The sequence below is a fragment of the Chanos chanos genome, chromosome 5, assembly GCF_902362185.1.
Source record: "Chanos chanos chromosome 5, fChaCha1.1, whole genome shotgun sequence".
Taxonomy (NCBI): Eukaryota; Metazoa; Chordata; class Actinopteri; order Gonorynchiformes; family Chanidae; genus Chanos; species Chanos chanos.
In genome coordinates, this window is record NC_044499.1 from 22,371,165 (window position 1) to 22,393,500 (window position 22,336).

The 22,336-nt window shown below is 37.7% G+C and overlaps 1 pseudogene; it reads left to right on the forward strand.

Annotated features, from left to right (window-relative positions):
• Nucleotides 1-22,336, forward strand: part of LOC115812292 (uncharacterized) — a 37,830-nt pseudogene that overhangs the window by 12,796 nt on the left and 2,698 nt on the right.

A 22,336-nucleotide genomic window follows, 5' to 3' on the forward strand; every position in this document is an offset into this window, starting at 1 on the left:
TCTCATACCTTTTGGAGCACCAACACTTCCATAATTCAAAGTCCACATGTGAGACATGGCTCTGAACATGGCTTTTGTGTACTGCTCAGAGATAGGTTTATCCTGGTGATAGAAAAAAGACAGTAACATGGTTATATTAGTTTTCTAGAGCTAATGCATTATACATCATCAGTGAAAGTAAAATACAAAATAACAACAATAACACAATAGTAACAAAAAATACACATCATTTAAAATATAACAAACAAAAAAAGAACAATAACAGCTAGACGTACGACAAGTCCATCCAAGGTAACCCAGCAGTTTTCTGGGAAATCCATAATCGCCGGCACCAGAAACTGGAAACAGGCGTTCCAGTGGCTAACCAGGATGATAGTCACAAGTGTATGGAGGACTTTCAGGAACCACATAATATTGAAAACGCTCCATCCATGTACCTAAGGAAGAGGGAAAAAACCCCAAAAACATTCAAACTCAGCCACTGGCTGTTACATACAAATACAATGTGACAGCATAATGAACTGAGTCTGCAGAATCGCTACTGGAAAATCTAGCGGCACTTACCTCCTCATAGTCGTGGACATATCTGAGGAGCCTAGCAAACCTCAGCAGGCGGAGCAGACTGAACATCCTGGCTATCTTAACCAGGCGCAGCACCCGAACACCAGCTAAGTCCTCGGCAGATGTCTCGATCATACCTGCAGCCTGAGGTGACCCATGGTGGTTCAATTATTATATATACGTATATATGTATATCTCACAACTGCATATACATACACATATATATGACACAATATTAAAGAATATTAAAATTCTAATAGTTGAAATGCACTCCAAATACTAGTTGTTCCTTACTGTTCCCCTGACAGAACAAAATTTCATCCAAGATACTACATACTTCAGCGATTAGAAGACAGTAATCAAATGGAAATGCTGCAATCAAGTCCGGAACAAACCAAGACGAAAGATAACTTTTTCTGATTTTCTTCGGGTCCAGGACGACAGTCTAGTCAATTGAAAAAAAAAAAAACAGTAAAATGTTCTGTTAACAAAGGGTGAGTTTTTGTTCCCTTAAAATATTTTTCAAAATAGGCTACCGAAGTTTCTTTATAACGGCAATACATGATAGCATGTAGAAACATTTAAGAAAATCCAGATATACACTTTCAACTGCAAAACTTACCGCATTATCATCGCTTTCGTAGCCGATGCAGAAATTCAGGCAAATATCAACGACAAATATGAGGTCGATTATCGTGTTCAAGGTAATCCACGCAACGTTAGTTTGATCCTCCTCAGTGAAAAAACTCACACCCAGGGGAATTACAACCACGTTAAATGCAGTCATGATAATCATAATCATCAACCAACATTTTCTGCAGAAGTCAAAAGAAAGATATATTGTTAAAATCTTATCAAAACAGATAAAATGAATGAGTCATTCATTCATTTTCACTCGTAGTTAGCCTAAATGTTTCCACGACATGACGAACAAAGCCAACCTTTCTTACTAGCCGGATACAAATTTCATCTAACCAGCATTTTTACTCTTTGCAGTGCTCGGGCTCCATAGAAAAACAACATATTTTTCCATGATTGATCTTGCTCAGTGGTAAATAGCGCGATTAATAACAGGGCAAAAAACAAATAAGTAAGTTATCGATAAACTTGGTCAAAACCTTAAATATTTAACATACTTGTTGGAAAATCAGGCCTAACTAATTTCCACCTAACAGGTCAAATATAATAACAACAATCATGGTGACATTTCCAGTAGACTAAATCTTAGGTTTGGGAGAAGGGTCATACCGGAGTGGGCTATGTGGGTGGATAACCCACGGGCTTTTCTTCTGATAGCCGTCCTCACCGATCTCTACAGTGACAGCGTCTGTAGACATTTCTCTTCCTTGGTGGAGATCAGACTTACACAAAAAAAACTTTTGAATGAACGACACATGCTGCAACACCCGCTTTTAAAGCCTTGTTTAGGGGGGATTCCCCATAACATTTTATGACGCAACAATTAACATTACATACAGTAGATTCAATAGGCTTCAGATGACTTTTTCATCTGGTCCTAATCGACTTATTTACGTATCCTTGATTATCAGATTTTAATATTATTTTCAGGGTACCCTCTTATGTATTTGAAAATATTAAAAAAAAAAAAAAAAAAAGCCTCCATCTTAGACATCTTCACTGAATGAAAACCTTGAATATGATACTTGAAAAGGACAGTAGTTCTGTTCGTTACTATAGTTACTAGCATGGGCGTCAGTTTGTTTTGAACTAGACCGCACCTTTGAACAGAACAGAACAGAAAGGCCCCAAAATGTGTTTTCAAAAGTTATTGTTATTATTCAGAAGAGCAGTCATCAATAATTATTTACTACTGTTTGAAGAGAAACTGAACATAAAATAGAAATATTCAAAATTTGTTGACCACGCCTGGCCTTCTACGTCACCGATATTCTACTTGGAGCACATAAATTACCCTTCAGTCTGCATGAACTTTCGAGGGGCTTTTATTTCGAAGCGCCATTTCCGTGCAAGACGAACGGTGGAATAATCACTCGGATGCAATAACGTGCCTTAAATTGTTATTTATTTGCATTTACTGTCATGTTCGAACAATTATTTTATAATTTCGCAACTGAATACAAGGCAGGATAACATAATGTGTAAGTAGTTTATATAACTTTTAATGAGATAAAGATCTAGCTATGTGGTGAATGTCAGGCTAACTTCAAGCTAACGGTCTAACTTCAAGCTAACGGTTATCCCAGCAGTTGTGTGTTGACCTGTCTTGAAATAAAATCCCGAATCCTCTATGTCTGAGACCGAGATAAGACCGATAAAAAAAAATGCGGTGGATTCCGAGACGAAACCGAGACCCTCAAGAAGTGGTCTCGAGAGCAAGACCGATCTCGAGTACTACAACACTGATTTATATTGTATAAATTCTTAAATATACACTATGTCGCATCAGTGGCAAATCAACAATCAAATACTTTAAAATCGTTTTAATCGATATGAGTAGTTTTATCACTGTCTGAATAAGTCTACTGGAAAATGTAATAAAACATACTTGTCATATGAAGTGAAATAACAGTGGAGTTCTGATTACCAATCTGATTCTGTGTTTTACAGTAGTAATGTCCACTGGTCTCATGTGTCAGAGTGAAGTTAAAGTTCTTCTTATTGCCAACTTCAGATGCCTCATTATCTCTGCTCTTATACCAGGTGTATGTGTGAACTGCTGGGTTGGCATCACTGCCACAGCTCAGAGTCACTGAACTGCCCTCCACTATTTTACCAGAGGGACTGATACTGTGATATTCTTTGGAGTGTCTGTGAAAAAGCAGAAACATTGAATATTAATATATTTCTGGAAAAGGGTGTGAGTTTTAATCTCAGTGTTTCTCTTAGCTAGATCAGCCATCTCAAAAAAACCACTGCCCATGGTGGGAGAAACACTTTACTCTGAACCAGACCACTGCATGAACACTTCTTTCTCTAAGTGTTTCTCCTACTAACATCTAAAATTTATGAGATTTTTTTTAAAGACAGACAAACAACAAACAGCAACATGCAAAAAATAACTGAATATTTCAATAAAGACATTATACATTCTTACTATGCCAAACGGTTCAGTTACAGTTAAATCATTTTGCACAAATCTGATATTTAAAAAAAAATAACAGTAAATGGTGTGTCAATTCTTCTAACGATTTTTAACTGATTTTTAAGAGAGGTCTGTCACTCTCATGTAGAAATCTTAAAATAATTTGACTTTATTTTGGGAAAGAAAATACATTTTTATGTTACAAAAGCACAACTGATGGAATGTCATTTGTTTTAAAAATGTTGAACTGTTATTCAAACTGCTGAAAATGAAATTTCATCTTACAAACTGCAGTAGAAGCTAGGCCACCAAATCCTTTAACTGCACAGGAGTAGCTGTCAGCATTCACAGTGTAACTGTAGGACTGGTACATTCTCTGGTTGTGTATGTTAGATACAGGCTGTCCATTCTTGTACCAGATGAATGTGGGGTTGTTACTCAGAGAGCAGGATGTTTCACAGGTCAGTGTTGCTGACTGTAGATTAGAATCAGTTTGGATCTTCACCTTCAGATCTGAATAATGAAACATGATGAGATAAAGAAACTGTCTGTCTGAAAAAGTCTCCAAATGCACAATATATTTGTTGAGTCTTTGATAGAGAATCACCTGTGATGGAAACAGTGACTCCATGAGCACCTGAATATTTTCCTCCTTCCTGGTTGGTCAGAAATCTGAATTTAATTTATAATTTTGTGCATCACTCTGTCTCAGATCTCTTGTTCTCAAAGTGCAGTCACTCTTAGTGTCCCCTCTGAACTCCATACGACCCTCATAGTCTTTATCCAGACTCAGGTCTGTGGGCTCTACCCCAGACTGATCTGTATTAAACCACAGAGTTTTAGTCACTGTGTGCCCAGCTGGATATGTGTAAGAGCAGGGCAAGTCTACTGATGAACCTCTCAAAGCACAAATATTCTTCTCTCTGTAAGTCACACTCCAGCACCCCTTTCCAACACCTAAACACAACCACAGCACCATTAGTTTGAGAGTTACTTTGGTTCCATCTAAATTCTCTGAGATAGATGAATCACTTCATATATTAAAAATAAATTATGAATTATTGCAATTATTACATTACATTATTACTTATCGATTCTGTTTAGTATAGTCTACAAAATAAGGCTGAAATATCTAAAAAATTTTTTACTATCATTCAGACCTTAAATTTTATGTGCTTGCAAAAATAAATGAATGTCAGGTGCTCATGAATAAGAAATTAAATGTATTGTATGAATATAAATAATGTTCATGGTTCACTTTCTTCTGGAGGAAAGTATTGAAATCAGTTTCTGTTGCATAAACAGTCTAATTGTTTGAGGAATTCCTGATATATTTTTATTCTATTGTGACACTGATATGCAGGAACAAAATTAAACTTACACACTGGGGATTGGATGTCGTCATGGTTCCTAAGAGAACATGCATATCTGTCGTCATAGAAACTATTCTCAGTGTTTATTTGGAAGGAGGTCATAGTTGACCAATGTCTGTCATTCTTATACCATTTATAAGATAGTGTCAAGTGAGCAGGTGGTGCTACAGGTCAGTTTCACAAATTTCCCCTCCCTCCTTGCTGTCACCAACAAATCTGAATAGAGTAGGAAATAAACAACAGATTCTTCAGTTAACTGTGCAGTTTTTTTCAATATCTTGAAAAGGGGTGCGCCATACTGACAAAAAATGGTATTTCGATATTTTCTGGGATTTTGTCCATAATGATAGGTAGATATTTCTCATCCTTCAAAACTGTGTTCGTAAAAGTCTTATATTGTCCTAGCTCGCTCTTGTAATAGGATATTAATTGTTGCTTACTAATGATATTAATGGAAAGAATATATTTAAGGAAAACAGGTCTTATTTATTTACTCAAAACTGAAGCATTCATGTAAAAACATACCAAAACATTGAAATCACCAGTGCAAGTGTTTACTGAGATCAAACAGTTGCAAGTATGAGTAAATCATTTTAAAGTGGCCCTGGAGGATTTACTCTGTAAAAAATTGCACAAAGACCAACAAAACTATCATAATGATAGCGTTTTAAATAGGCGCTTCCCTTAATTTCTGACCATAGTTTGCAGACTGCCATCTTTTGAGCAACATTCAAGCAACTAAAGCCAAACCACCTCCATGTAAGTGAGAATGATCCACGTTCTTACCAATTAAATCCAGTGACGTAGACTGCGAGGCTGCTGGTGTCTGTATTTTGTCTCCTAGCGCTGTTTGTTCACTCATTTTTAACTTCAGTCATGCATTTTTAGGCAGCTATGCTAGCTCAGCTAGCGGTGCTGTGACCATGTAACACCTATACTGAGCTACTCATGCACTCTCAATGTGCACGCGCAGTAGCCTTTTCTACAGGCTGCATGCAGTGTTAATTTGGCAGGTGATTTTGATTTAGTCTTAGTTTTCAGTCTTTTGACTAGTAATATATATTCGTTTTTGTCAGATTTTAGTCATTTGATAATTATTTTAGTCTAGTTTTAGTCAAATGCATTTGTCACATTTGGTCAATTTGCATTTTTTTTAAAAAATTAAATCATTACAGTCATTTAATCAAGCACACAGATATTCTTAGGCTTGCAGTTGGTATGCACAATTAACGTTACAAGTCAAGAGAACAAGAAAACATAGCTGTCTGCTTCTTGCTAACACAGTCAAGCCTTTAAGTTGATGCTGCTGTAATGGTAACATTTAACTGACCCTCCTTTCTGAAGTGTGATTAAATTTAGATGTGTGAATTTCGTCAAGTCCAGGGTGGGTGTTAAACTATCGCAGGTTTGGAACATTAAGCCACATTAAGCTTTTTCCGCGTTAAACGTTGTGTTTTCAATCGGCAGGAGGCATCAATGCACTCCCCGTACCTAGTCTGTCAGCGATTAAAAGAAAAAGAAGAAAGAAGAAGAAATCAAAACAATATCCATTTTGCCTGTTGTTGTTGCCTGATGTCGCAATTTAATATGACACCGTTGCCGAGCAAATGTGTACATATGCGAATGAGTTCGTACTTCCGCGTAAGCAGAGGACGTCAGTTCAGTAGGCAGTTTGTTCATGTGGTCGAGCTCGCATTCGCGTTTACACTGCTATAAGAATGTGGTCATATGCGGTCCAGACCACCTCAAATGTGGTCTTAGTGATTGGATGGCGACCTCAATGCACACTGGATGCGTTTACACCTGTACTTTTGAGCTGTCCACTTGTGATCGGATCACCAAAATCGGATCTTAATGCACAGTGTAAACAGGGCCATAGTCAGGACTGTGAACAGTATAGTGTTAATATGAGGTACAAACACACAGTGCACAAGCCATTCTCTGTTCATCATTTCAGAGAAGATAACTCCATGACTGGATGAATAAGCAGAGTTTCAACACCAAAATATCCTGTTTTACTGCATGAAGTATACATTATTATTTTATTGCCAAACCCTCACACAGGAAGCATTAACTTCCCTTATGACAGCTCTCAACAAAGTGCTGTGCCCTTCAAAAAAAATGTGCATTACAAACTTAGAAGAAATATAAACCGTCGCCTAAAAAGAAAACGTTAGTAGAATGTTTGTTTCATTTCTTAGTATTTTATATATTTGAACAGAAAGCTTTACCAATGTTGTCAAGTAACGTATGGTCACTTTAAAATATTTATGTTTTGTGTGACGACATTAGTTAGTAACCAGGATCCTTTGTAAACCTCAAGGAATGAGAAAACAAGGAGAAAATGCATTACAAAAAGAAACTTGTTGATGTCAAACCAAGCCTTTATTTAAAAAGTTGCCTGGAAAGGAGCTGCCTCTTGAGTGTCTCTCTAAAGGTGCAACAGAAGCCACAATTTTTGTTGATGCATATGTTTTATCACAAAACACTATGTCTGCAAGAAGATGAATTTCATTTGTTTCTTAGATTTTTTCTTTTTTGGCTTGCTTTATAATACCTATATGTCTGCTGTGGAAAATTAATCGCTCTCGTGTAAAATAAAAAAGTAACAAAAAAAAAAAATTAAGGAACAGTTCGTCCCGGATCGGGACATGGTATCAGCAGATAATCAATATTAAATGACTGGGATCGGGATCGGGGGAAAAAAATTGATCGGGACATCCCTAACCTTTTCTATTCCTCCATTCACAGATCACATCTTTATAAAAGACCTTCACACATTTACTTTGATATAAATGACTATATAGTTATGAATTCGTAAAACAAAATGTTTGTTAATTAAATCACAAAAAATGGCTACATAACTATTATAATGTTTTTCATAAAACAAAAACATTTTATTTCTCCAACAAGACTTCCATTACACTGGTTTAACAGTACATTACATCACCTCAGGTTGCTGATGCCCTCACACAATGTTCTTACAAAATACCAAACACGCATGTCAGCCAGTCATTACAACGAGAGCTACACAATGTGTTGTATCATGTTTCTCCGGCGATTAAAAAAAACTAGAGGACTGATCAGCTAGCTGTATACAAGCACACTACTAAGAGTTACGACTGGCTTGTTAGCTGAAACGGGACCGATATCGTCAAAACCGCGGGAGTAGAAAGGGTGCCAAAATCGCCCGGAATAATAATAAAACTTAAGAAGAAGTAATTAATGGCGCAACCACATGACTAAAAAACAAACAATTTTGTTAAGAGAGTTCCATTACATCAGTTTAACAGTGCATTACATCACCTTGGGTCGCTGCTTGCCTCAGTTTCTACAAAATAGCAAACATGCACGTCAACCAGTCATTACAACAGGAGCTAAACGATGTGCTGCATCATGTTTTTCCGCTGGGTCCTAGTATCCCCCAGTTACATTCTCAAAGGGAAAATAAGTGATTAAAAACGGCAATTTAAAAAAAAAGCTGTATACAAGCACTTTACTATTGCATTAGGACGGACTTCTTACCAGGGCAATGGAATCGATATCGTTGAAAACTGCGAGAGTAGAAGCGGTGAGAAAGCAAGCGAAAAGTTCAATACCTCGTCCATGTCATTTTCAAAGAAGAGTGCAATATCTCGTTTCCACCACTAGAGTTGAAGAGCATTCTGTGATCGCTTACGCAATCACGTAATTATAATAAAAATCCCTCGTCTCACCACTAGGGCAAGAAGACCACTACCAGAGAGTAGAAACGGTGCCAAAACTGCAATACCTCATCTTAAGCAATCACATAATGATGCCCCCTAGAAATTGTCACTGCACCCCGAGTCAAAGCAATCGACATCTGGCCCTGCTGTGTGACCCAACTACACTTCAGCTTCAGCTCACGGACAGATTACCAGTCATTCTCCTCAAGAACTTTCTGATGCAGAGAAGAATTCATGGTTCCTTCAATTATGGCAGGTTGTTCAGCAAACATGAGATAAGCACCTGTGTTTTTTCTTGTTGGTGTAGTGTACTGTTTGGAGTAACATGAAACAGAAGTTACAAACTTTGTAAGATAAACAATGAAAAGCTATAAGTTATCACCACAGTTTTGCAGCTGTACTCCGCTACCTCTGACTACAGTTAGAAAAAATTGTCAGAGCTAAAGAAACAGAGTGTTAAAAACTGAGATGATTCATCTGAAATCTCCCAAAACATCAAAGGTCAAAGTAACTCTGTTGTGACAGAGTCTAGTATTTAATTTTGCCGGGGGAAGAAAAAACACACACACAAAAAAAAAAAAATACAAAAAACTACATTTACCCAGTCCTTCATTTCAGAGGGAGAAAAATATAAGAGAAATTAAGGAGGTGGATAACCAATGCATATCTATCTCAGTACATCCACACACTCCAGTGTATTAATATAACTGGTAAATTGGCGTAAACTGCCTTTTTATTAGGCAATAAAATGAGTACAGAGAGTGAGTGTTTTGACCCCATGTGGCTTTGAGTCATATATTTACCCTCAATAACATCAGAATATCAAAAAATAACCAGCAAACAAAATGAGACAAAGAGAAGACCAGTGGATAAAGGAGGAAAAATAAGATGCTTGTAATACACTTATAGTATGTTACAGACCAGTGGTGATTTGTTTAATTTAACAAATATAAAATAAGCAAATTCCAAAAAAGTCAAACACAAAGCCAAGCCCCAAATGCAACACAACACACAACCACTTCAAATTAGACAGGAAAATGGTGTATTTAATATCCAGAAGCAACGACATTAATAATAGACAGTAGTAGTCATAGCCATAATAGTTATTATAACAATTACGATAGCAAACAGCCTTTTCAGCCCTTTCACCTTTGACTGTATCCCCATAGTGGGGAGTGTCCTGAAGTTTTTATTCAGGTTCAGTGAAACATTTTTCAGTGTTACCATGAACTACCTGAGCTGGTAGTGAGTGCTGATCAGCTGATCATATTCGTGGTTTGTGTTTGTTGATCTGACTGTAGATCAGAGATGAATCCTCAGTTGACTCTGCTCTCACAGATCTGAAGGTAACAAAGAGAAAAAGAAACACTTCAGTTGATTGTTGAATTGTGAGTATACTGGATTATTATTCATTTTGTTTGTTTATCAGTCATGTAATAATGAAAAACACTGAGCATATATCAATAGTTAAAGGGCACTGTTGTGTATCAGTAATGATTACTACAGAGACTCTGAACAGAGCCTGTCTAATATTCCTGTGGGTGACTGAACATTAATAAATGTGACTATTACAATGAACAGATATTTACAGCAAACATATTTAATATGAGAGGAATCTGAAATCTATGAGACCAGACATGTCTAATATTGCAGTAACACAATTTTCTGACCGACTCTGCTGAAATTCACAGTAGCATACTGCACATCCTCTTCCTGTTTGTGAGGCTGTGGATGTTGAGCTGTGGGGTACAGAGGCACTTCTTCTCTCTTACGGTGACTGAACTGAACACTGACATAGTGAACATCACCCTGGTCATCAGTGTTCTCTCTCTGTGTGTGATCAGAGGCCATGGCCATGGCTGAGACGTTATCATACACTGGACCAGAGTCAGCCTTGGAGAGAGAGAGAGAGAGAGAGAGAGACAGAGAGAGAGAGCATAAAGGGATAAAACTGGTGCATTGGCAAAAAATACCTCAGCTTTTCTGTAGATTTCTCACCTGTCTGTCACCCTTTGGCTTTCCAGTGTGTTTAGTTGAGCTGGATTTCCTCTTCCTGTTGTCACAATGAAAGACAGTTTTCTCTGAACTACTTATGTTGGTACTTATGCTGTATATTCAAAACTCTTGCACTATGTAAAGGGAGATGTGGACAAATTATGAAGAATTCAAATAAAACAGAGAAAGTCTCTGTCTTTTTGAAAAAATCTCTCTTGGCAAAAGACAAAACGAGCTGTTCACCTCCTCCATAGAAAGAGGCTGGTTAATCCAGTAAGAATCACAGCTACTGGGACTCCAATGACAGCATATAGAACAGTTCTGTTTTCCTCTGATTCTGTAGAGAGATTAATATTCCATAAATCCTTACATATACTCTGTATCTCACCAGTGGCAACACAACAATTAAATGACTAAAGACTATTCATATTGATTAAAACCAGAGTAATTAATGTCTAAAATAAGTCAATAGGAAAATGAAACCAAAACATACCTGTCATATTAACTGAAACAACAGTGGAGTTCTGATTACCAATCTGATTCTGTGTTTTACAGTAGTAATGTCCACTGGTCTCATGTGTCATAATAAAGTTAAAGTTCCTCTCATTGCCAACTTCAGATGTCTCGTTATCTCTGATCTTATACCAGGTGTATGTGTGAACTGGTGGGTTGGCATCACTGCTACAGCTCAGAGTCACTGAACTGCCCTTCACTATTTCACCAGAAGGACTGACTGATACTGTGGTATTCTTTGGAGAATCTGTGTGGAAACAGCAACAACAATTAAGAGTTTAATATGTTTCTTGAAGAACTTGCAAGTTTGAATCTCAATAGAATCTCAATCAGCATTACTATCAGCTGGAACTGCCTTCACAAAACATATGGCTGGCCATGTTCCAGGCATTGTCACACAGTAACTCCCAGAATCAGTGAAGTGTGTGCACAATTGCAGTCAAATGCAAAGAAAACATCGTGGGCCTTTATGTGCCATTACATTACTTGTAGCCTGGTCCATTTTTTTAATAAACCCTTCTGTTGTTAAGTGTGATTTTTCATGAGAGCAGAAGTTAATAAAATACATGTGAAAATCCACACTCACACACTGCAGCTGATGGGTGATCCTCATGATCTCTTACAACACAGCTGTATCTGTCCTCAATGTTCAACAACACTGAGTGTATGGATACAGAATCAACAGATGATAAAGGTTTTCCATTCTTATACCAGATGTATGTAGGGTTATTACTCAGAGTGCAGGTGGTGCTACAGGTCAGTGTTACTCTCTGTCCCTCTGTCACCGTGTCAGGACTCACTGTCACCTGCAGGTCTTAAAGATGACACACAGAAATCAGTACTTCGAAATGACCTTTCCTTAAAATAATATTGAATTAATCATCTTAGTAATAAGAGTGTAAACCCTATCCCTTCTCCCTGTACCAAACCCCCATGCTTTTCAATCAGATTGTACTGAAGATCTGGTTTCAACAATGCAGATTTATCATTGACAAACAGGGGGCAATGTGGAGTACATGAGATATTGCTGACACCATTCCTGCTTTCAGATCGGAATGAAGAGGGGAGGGGCCATGGGACAATGGATTCTGATTGGTTTCTAACAGGGCTCCTCATACCTGTAACAGTTAAGGTGACTCCAGATGAGCTGACATACAATGTGGAGGATGTGTCAAATCTGAAGAGATATTCTGCTGAGTCGGTCTTTCTAAGCTCTGTAATGCTTAGTAAACATGAATGATTAAGACAAATCAACTTCATGCGGTCTTTTTCCTCATCTTGACTCAATTCATTAGATTCCGTGTGTTTTTTGATGAACCATGTGGTTTTTGTGACTGTGTGACCATCAGGGTAATGAAAGTAACTCTGGATGTCAACTGGTGAACCTGTTAATCTGCAGATGTGTTGTTGTGCATATGTTATATCCCAGCAGTTCTGATTTGGTAAACCTGAAACACAAAATAAATATATATATCAGTACATCTTTGTAGCACAGAAACCCTTTACTCTACATCAGACTACTGCACTGAGTATTTTCCTTTCTCTCAGTGTTTTGTCAGTACTTTGAAATGATTTTGGAAAATGCTAAACCATTTGAAATAAATAATTTCAAACAACAGTGAAACAAACAAATAAAAAAATAATATTGATTAAATAAGCAAATATGCACTGTTACTATGCTAAATGCATCAGTGAAAATGCCTGATCATCCACTCATTTTTACTGAAATAATAAGAAAGTGTGTGTCAACTTCTTTTGTAGAAGACTTTTCGAGACTTTTGTAGAACTTTTAAGAGGCAGTCTCTCAGTCACTGGAACACATTTTAAATAATTATCTTTTATTTTGAGGAGGAAAATGTGTATTTGGCTTCCTGAACAGAAATGATAGAATATTGTTTGTTTTTGTTTTTTGTTTTATATATGTTAGTTATTTCTCTTTTTTATATGGAAAATGACAGAATTGATTTTCATACAAAATGTACAAGATGCTTCAAGAAATAGCATATGTGATTCTAAATGTCTCTGAAAGAAGTTAAACTATTTATCAGTTTTTGAGGAAATTTCAGGAAACTTCAGGAAATTAAATCTTACAAACTGCAGGAGAACGTAGGCTCTCAAATCCTTTAACTGCACAGTAGTAACTGTCAGCATTCACAGTGTAGCTGTAGGACTGGTACATTCTCTGGGTGTGTATGTTAGATACAGGCTGTCCATTCTTGTACCAGATGAATGTGGGGTTGTTACTCAGAGAGCAGGATGTTTCACAGGTCAGTGTTGCTGACTGTAGATTAGAATCAGTTTGGATCTCCACCTTCAGATCTGAATAATGAAACATGATGAAGAAAAGAAACTGTCTGTCTGAAAAAGTCTCCAAATGCACAATATATTTGTTGAGTCTTTGATAGAGAATCACCTGTGATGGAAACAGTGACTCCATGAGCACCTGAATATTTTCCTCCTTCCTGGTTGGTCAGAAATGTGAATTTATAATTTTGTGCATCACTCTGTCTCAGATCTCTTATTCTCAGAGTGCAGTCACTCTTAGTGTCCCCTCTGAACTCCATACGACCCTCATAGTCTTTATCCAGACTCAGGTCTGTAGGCTCTAGCCCAGACTGATCTGTATTAAACCACAGAGTTTTAATCACTGTGTGCCAGGTTGGGTATGTGTAAGAACAGGGCAACTCCACTGATGAACCTCTCAAAGCACAAATATTCTTCTCTCTGTAAGTCACACTCCAGCACCCCTTTCCAACACCTAAACACAACCACAGCACCATTAGTTTGAGAGTTACTTTGGTTTCTGAGTTTTCTTTCATTTAGTCTTAAGTGTCTGACAGATCAGTCTCTTCATACAGTAAATTATTATGATATAGTATCAAAATACTTTGTATTATTTAAATTATTATTATATCACTTTGGTCTCATAATTTACAAAATACAGCTGATATATCTGCAAAAGCAGCTTTACTATCAGTCAGACTTTAAATTAATATTAAATGGTATGTGCTTAAACACAAAATTAGTAACATGAGTTTCATGAATGAAAAATTAGATGTACTGTATGAATAGAAATAATACTCCTGCTTTAAAAAAAAAAAGAATTATTAGAATCATGTTCTGTTGCATAAACAGCTTAACTGTGGCGGTGTGACAGTGGCAGTGTGGTGTGTATCAGATGACAGTTGGAGGAGAGACTTTTTACATTGCAATATATCAGCTAATAAACTGACTAGTTTCACTCATTCTGATGTTAAACATTGTACAGACATGTCCCCCGTTTCTCCCCCTTTCTGACCGTCTCTCGCTCTCCTACTCTGTTCTTTTGACCCTTTTTATGGCCCAAGCCTCCTGATGTTCAGGACCAATCCACAACAAAGCAAAAGCTTCTCGCCTTAACACTGAGCAGGCACCAGGCTCAACGCCGTAGTGCAGTAACCCCAGCACCATTTGGTCGCAAGTTGATAAAACCAACCCTAAAGAAGTCCAGATCACCTCAGTTCCAGATCGTGTTAGTTTCCCTTGGAAGTGGAATTCGGACATGTCACAAGTGCAATCTGCATTCTTTCACTCATTCACTTACTATACAGAACAAAACCTGTACAACACTATGAAGTAATCACACGTATCGAACCTGTAATGAACAATACACCATGCTATAGGTGTCACGTTTCTTAAAAGAGGCTGGATGCATATGCAGATCAGCGTTATGTTTATTTAAAGTAAACATAAGAGTTTCAAAGACTTACATAATTATAGTACAAGAATAAGACCGTGGCAAACCAAGAAAATAAACGTGACACAGATGAAAACTCCAAACAATGCCAAAACAAAGAAACAGGGGAAACCAAGGAGTACTTATCAAACTAACAAGGCTTAATGAGGTAAAACAAACTAAACACAGGTGAGAACAATGATTGAACTAGGACTAAACAGGGCTGAACCAAAAACTGACAGGGGGGCAGGGGGACAGGAGAAAACAGTGAACACAGAAACCAGACCCAACACTAGAGGGAGAACAAACGAAAAAAGGGACACAGAGGAGACAGAGGGACCAGGGCGTGACAACAGGGCTTTTAAATAACCACTGTTTGATTAACCAACAGCTAATTCTCAAGCTGTGAGTGAAACTACATTGTTCATGATGTAAGAGTAATCCTATTTGATCTCGTTCGGAAGCATAAAATGCCGTGGATACAAACAGGCTTATATAATTTTACTAACCCTTAACTGGAAAATTTATGTTAATTATTTAAACTGAGCTCAGATTAACACTTCCCAAATTCCAAGGTGTGTCTCCTCCCTTTAGGCAGAGACACCCCCAAAAGCACACTGCCAGCCCCAATCCCCACTGCCCCCCCATTTCCAAATCAAATAAAAATAAGACCCCCTGCTGTTTTCTGGCAACTCAGTCCAGTGATCAAGCTAAGAATTTTAGCTTCAGCTCCAGGAAGCTCAGCTCAATTCCGTGTGTAAATCTGTTCCGTCCTGCTCATCTCCGCGAAGAATCGGCCCAGTCTCAACACTTCAGAACATCCACGACATTAAAAGACTCTTCTGGTACAACCAAGAAGTATCGCTTGTGGTCTCCTACAATCAACCTCTGTAACTCCAGTCTCTCACACCTGAACATGGCTTGGCCTGCCCTTCTTCTCCCTTTCTTCTCCTTCCCTCACTACCATTAGTGTTAGTAATTCCACCACAACATCACTCAGATAGCTTCTTTTGGTTAAGCATGCCTCTTCTTGAGGATCAATTTATACACGTGTAGTTGTTTCACTCTGGTATGCTTAAGGTTGCAAGGATATTACTGTCATTGTCTCTAGTTAACTAGTCCTCTGTTTGTAGTTTAGATACTGTTGCATGTGTGTGTTGATTCCACCTAAATCCTGATTATTCAGCATTAGCTTCATTCTGGACCATTTGAATTTGATTATAATGATAAACATTTACATTCACGTTTCCGTTCTTACAGTATGCGATTAAATTATTTCCTAGTTACTGAATGTGATGATCCAGGAATTTAGTAATCTGGGAGTCTTGAATTTGGAGAGTATTATTGTACCTGCTACACTAATGCTATTATTTACTACATATGAAGGCTAATGAGTTATTTTGAGCAGTTTCTAGGTTTAATGTTCAGAGCACTGAGCTATGAACAGAGATTTTCAGAATAACTGCAGTTCACATTCTCAAATCAGGTTATGGTCATGGCTAAGTGATATTAGTATTCAGTCTAATATTACCAGTGAACCATTAGCCAGAATTTCTCTATACCATTAGCACGGCATGTACATGAACAAAATCCATACTTACACACTGTAGGGGACCGGATGTTGTGATGCTTACTAAGAGAACAGGAGTATCTGCCATCAAATGAACTCCCCTCTGTGGAAGCAGAGTTTGTCCACAACCAGTATCCGTCATTTTTGTACCAGGAATAATATCCACTGGAGTCTACTGAGCAGGTGGTGCTACAGGTCAGTTTCACCCTTGCCCTCTCTTTCTCCACCGTCACCAACAAATCTGAAGAGAGTAAGAAAAAAACAACAGCAGCATTTTCAGTTAACTGTCTAATTAGCTTTTTAAAAATCTATAATCTTGAAAGAAATTAATACTTTAAGTGCAGTCTACTTTGTATGAATAGATATTCATTACCTGTCACAGAGAGAGTAACTCCAGATGAGTCAGATATCCAATCACTACTTTCTGTTTTAAATCTGAAGTTATAAACTCCAGAGTCACTCAGTCTCACTTGTTTGATTCTGAGTTGACAGTTGTACCAATAATTGTTCACATATTCCACACGGTCATTGATCTCTGGGTCCAGTTTCTCATTAACAGTGTCCCCTCCAGAGGTCTGAGTCCTGTACCACTCTTTACTTTGGACTGTGTGACCATACTCTGTGTAACTGCAGGGAATGTCCATGTCTGTCCCTTTCAGAGCACAGATGTTTTTCTGAGAGAGAGTCACACTCTGACCCACAACACCTGCAACACAGTAACACATGATGAGGACTTTATAAAACATGAGGTCAAACTGAGACAACAGGACTTTACTGTGTTGACACTATCAGGGTGTGTTCAGTGTGTTTGTGACTGTTGATGGACTAAGTGTGAATGGAGACTGAACATGCTGTAAATGTAAAAGAAGAATGACACTGCTTATCAGTGTTGGGGGTAACAAGTTACAAAGTAACGTGTTACTGTAATTATATTACTTTCCTCCATGATGAAGTAAAGTAAAGCATTACTGTTCAAAATTCAGTAATGACATTACAGTTACTGGATTATTAAAATGTCCTTTCCTGCATTACACACACCTTTTCAGAAGAATGTTTTTCATGCTGAATATTTAAATTTAACTTATAAAACTGATAGTTCCGGTCCTAGGTGCTAATTGGTTAATACAGTGTTCCAGCAATGTTAAAATACATGATTACAGAACCAGCTGTGATGCGACACACACCTGTTCACCTTAATTGTCTATCTTTAATATGACTACCCACACTGTCACTAAGGAGAGATTGGGTCTGTAAATCCACGATCCGTACCCGGAGGCACAATCCGTTCTGCACATGCACATACTGACATAACCGGAAACTTATTCCTGCACGATTTGTACCACTGTAACTGCCCGATTTTCCTCGGTCCCAGATTTTCCCCAGAATTACGAAATCCGGAAGTCCGATCTGCAACACACATGCGCAGTTGATTTTGAGAGCTGCCCGATTTTGCCAGAAGTACGAAAGTCCGGAAGTCCAAACTGCAATATGCATGTGCAGTATCTGAAGCGTGCGTGTAGCCGATGTGTAAATATAATACGTTTTTATTTCACCAGTAATCCATTTTCAGTTTCTGTATGCACGTTGTTGTTTTTCTGTATACGCGTGCTTATGTATATGTTTTTCTTTTGGGGAGCTTTTATTTTATTTATTGTAATTTTGTTGTGTGACCTCTGACATCTTGTGACGTTACTTTGTAAATTCGCGGGTTTTTCCTCAGTCGACTGGACGCTGTAATGAGGAGAGGTAGGTTTACACTGATACTCATGCTGATAGTATGGTAAAGCGGGGGTAGAAATGCTAAATGGAGGTGAGAATCTTACCCTGAACAGGTCACAGATGCTGTTTTTTTGTTGATGTATTATTTATTTCGTGTGCATGTGCATTATCTTTATTATTTATCGTGTACAGTACTTTTGCATAGAATGCTAGTTGCCGGTCTCGGGCTAGGCCAGCGGAACGCGTGTTTGGTCTACCATGCGGTCTAATTTTCTGTTTCGCTCCTCTGTTAGAGACACATGCATGTAGACGATCGCTTCAAGTTTTTGTACTGCTGTTTTTGTGTGTCACTCAGGTATGTAAGCGCCCCCTTTTTTGTTATTTTGTCGTGTAAATTTGTTTTGTGTGATTAATCTTGTTTTGCATAAGCATAGTGTATATTTTGTTATAATCTCTCATTCTCATTTAACTTTAATACTAGCTCTTAGCATCTAAAGGGAAATTCGCGGGTTTCCCCTCAGTCGACTGGACGCAGTAATGAGGAGAGAGACACATGCATGTAGGCGATTGCTTCAAAGTTTTTGTACTGCTGTTTTTGTGTGTCACACAGTCGGCTGGACGCTGTAAAAAAGGACAGAATAAATCCTGCCCCTTGGTTGGCCAACCAGAGATGGTCGTCTTATTATAAATAATATACAACACAATGCAGAGTTCTAACAGTGTCAGACCAGACCGGTCACATGCGCACACTATATGACATGATCCAGCAGTGCCAGATCTGTACTGCTCATACGTAAACATTTTACAAGCACAAAGAACAAGGTATTATTTTCATTGAGAGATGGAGTGTTAGCATATACTGATAATGTTATTGAAGCGCTGTGTTGTTTTTTTTTCCAGATTCTCTTATGGCTTAGCATATTAGCATTGCATAGTTTAGTTTAGGCATAGTTTATTGTCTGTAGGCTTAGCATATTAGTATAGCATAGATAAACAATAGCATAGTTATGAAATATGACCTAATAAAATTTTAAATCAGGCAGGAGATGCAGAAATATGATGTAATGTCGTAAAACACCATGGAAATTGGGTAGTGCAGGAAACTATTATTGCGTGTTGCAAACTGGACCTCTTGATTTCGTAATTCTGGGGAAAATCTGGGAGCGAGGAGAATCGGGCAGTTACAACTACCAGGTGTGAACTTTTTACGGTGGTGAACCTGAACACTTGACAGACAGCAGACAGAGAGTTCCGCTCTGCACATGCGCATACTAAATAACTGGCAGTCCCCAGTGTGAGTCTGTTTAAAGATATTTAATGCCTGCAGAGATATGGAAACGGTTCTACATCTGCGTGTTATTGAGTGTGCAAGTGACAGTCGTCATTTTGTATGCTGCAGATTATTATTTTTGCAAGTTCCGTTTTGTTAAATAAATAGTTATGAATAAGGGTATTTTGAGACAAACATCATTTGGTAAGACAACTAACTCACTCAATCAGCCATACACTCACAGAACAGCCAGGTATGTGAAGGGAAGTTTACCTGTCAAACAGATGGCGGTTACAGCTGCAAATATGACTGGTGTTCTCATTATCATGGCTGTGTTATCCTGCAGTCACAGATACAGGACATGTGATTTCATAAAGTGATGTCACTTTGACTGATAGACAATAAACATTATTATAATTGACACAAAATGTAAAAAAAAAATTCTGTCATCCTGAGGAGATCATATTGTTATTTCACCCTATTCCTGCATCTCGAAGCTATGTCATACATGCTCAAAGAAAAGTAAAAGTCTTTGTCCAGTTCAATTGTGATGTGGTGAAGAGTAACTTCACCTCCCATTCTCTGACATTGTTCAACAGCATGTTTATCTCAAAGAGGAATGATTGTACTTCGTTAGGTATATCATTTCATTTATCAAAACAGTACACTTGTGTTTCAGCTGTTTTAAAATCAAATAGCATGATCTCCCTAATTTTTGAGGAGCAGATTTGTGAGGTGTTGAACTGTCCATCTTTGCACCGAAACAGTTCAACATGAGCAATGTAAATAAAGCCCTAAACCAAGAAGTGCAAAGTTATTTGAGATTTGAGAGAGACAGAGAGAGTTAGAGAGAGAGAGAGAGAGAGCATGTTGGAAATATGAATCACATTCTGTTTCATTCAAAACATTTTAAAAATCTGTATGGTATTGTAATTTACTCACTCCCATTGAGACACATTATGCATTTTAGTCACCTTTGATTTTATAATATTGAATGGCTTTATTTCACAATAGACCTGATGCACAACACATTCACATTTTACTGAGAAAAACCTCATAACGTGTTGGTCATTTTTGTGTTTTTAATTTTGTCTTGTATATTGAATATGTGTAGTTTTTGTATTTATGAATTTTAGGAAATGATGGTGAAAGAGTGTGGAGTGGAGAAGTAAGACACAGAAGTAGAAGAGAAGTTGAAGATTCTGCCATAATGGCACATATAACTGATCGTGTTTACTGAAATGTTACTAAATTTGGACGTGTGAATTTTCTGAAGTCCAGAAAATGTACATCATTTCAGAGATGATAACCCAATGATTTGTTATAATAAGCAGAGGACCTACATCAAAATAACCTGTCTAACCTGCATGAAGTATATTTTTGTGGAATTCATTACTCTTTAATTTCAAATGTCACTTTCATTCAACATCCAACTCTGTGAAACTCACAAGATATGCAGCATTTTCATGGATTATATAGCCAACATTGAAGCGCAACACTGTTAGTGAGAACAGAACACTCATGTCTTAAAATAATTTGGAACATTAAAAATCAGAATGCACTTAGTTGGAGGAACAAAACTGTGAGATGTTGCACTGACTGTCTCTATTCTGGCACAGGGACTGTGAAGAATGTATTAAAAGACCAAAGTGCCAGACAGGAAGAATCAGCTTCTGTTTTAATAATTAGCTCTCTAAACAGCCACAGTTCTTCTTGATGCATATATTTTTTTTCCTTTTCCTATTTTCTTTTTTTATTTATTTTGCTTTTTCAGCAATCATACCCCTGATGTGGAAAAAATTTGCTCTGTCACGGTTAATAAGTGGTTTTACACCCTTTAGTTTCAATGACTGCAAGTAAACTCCTCTTAAAATACAACATCAGTAACTGTCAATGCTGTGGAGGAATTTTAGCCAAGTTTTCTTCACAGATCTGTTTAATTTTGAAACAGATTTTAATTTTGAAACAAAATGAAGGGGAGAGTCACACTGCAGTTGCACATCACCACATCACCGCACATCAGCATGAGTTGAAACAGACCTTAATGGGCTCTCACACATAGGCAGCAACTCCATCACTGGACACATTCAAATACATGAGCTACTGAGCTGGAAACCATGTGGCCAACTCAGAGAAAGCTTTTGTTATTACTACATTTCTCCTCCAGTAAGACGGGATGTTTGACACAGTCAACACTTGTCACTATTCTCAAAAGTGAAGAGAAAGACAAGAATGTTAAAGTGAAAGAGAGGCAAAACAGAAGATTTTCTCTTTCTAAAGGCGGAATATGTTTTCTAAATAAGGTGCATTTTAAAAAGAGGTTTTAGTTAGTGAGTTTCTCTGGGCCCAATTTCTCCGTGTCCCCTCCAGAGGTCTGAGTCCTATACCACGCTTTACTTTGGACTGTGTGACAATACTCTGTGTATCTGCAGGGAATGTCCACATCTGTCCCTTTCAGAGCACAGATGTTTTTCTGAGAGAGAGTCACACTCTGACCCACAACACCTGGAACACAGTCACACATGATGAGGTCTTCATAAAACATGAGGTCAAAGTGAGACAACAGCACTTTACTGTGTTGACACTATCAGGGTGTGTTCAGTGTGTTTGTGACTGTTGATGGATGAAGTGTGAATGGAAACTGAACATATTGAGAGTGCAAAAGAAGAATGACATTGATAAAACACTTCATATGGTCACTGTTACTGTATCATACATGTTCTGATAGTACATAGGTAATACTGAAAGAAATATCAAAATACCACAGCATGGCACTGTTACTAACTGGTTGTATGTATTGAGGAGTAAATTCCTGAAAACATATAAAATTCACGCACTCACTCACTCAC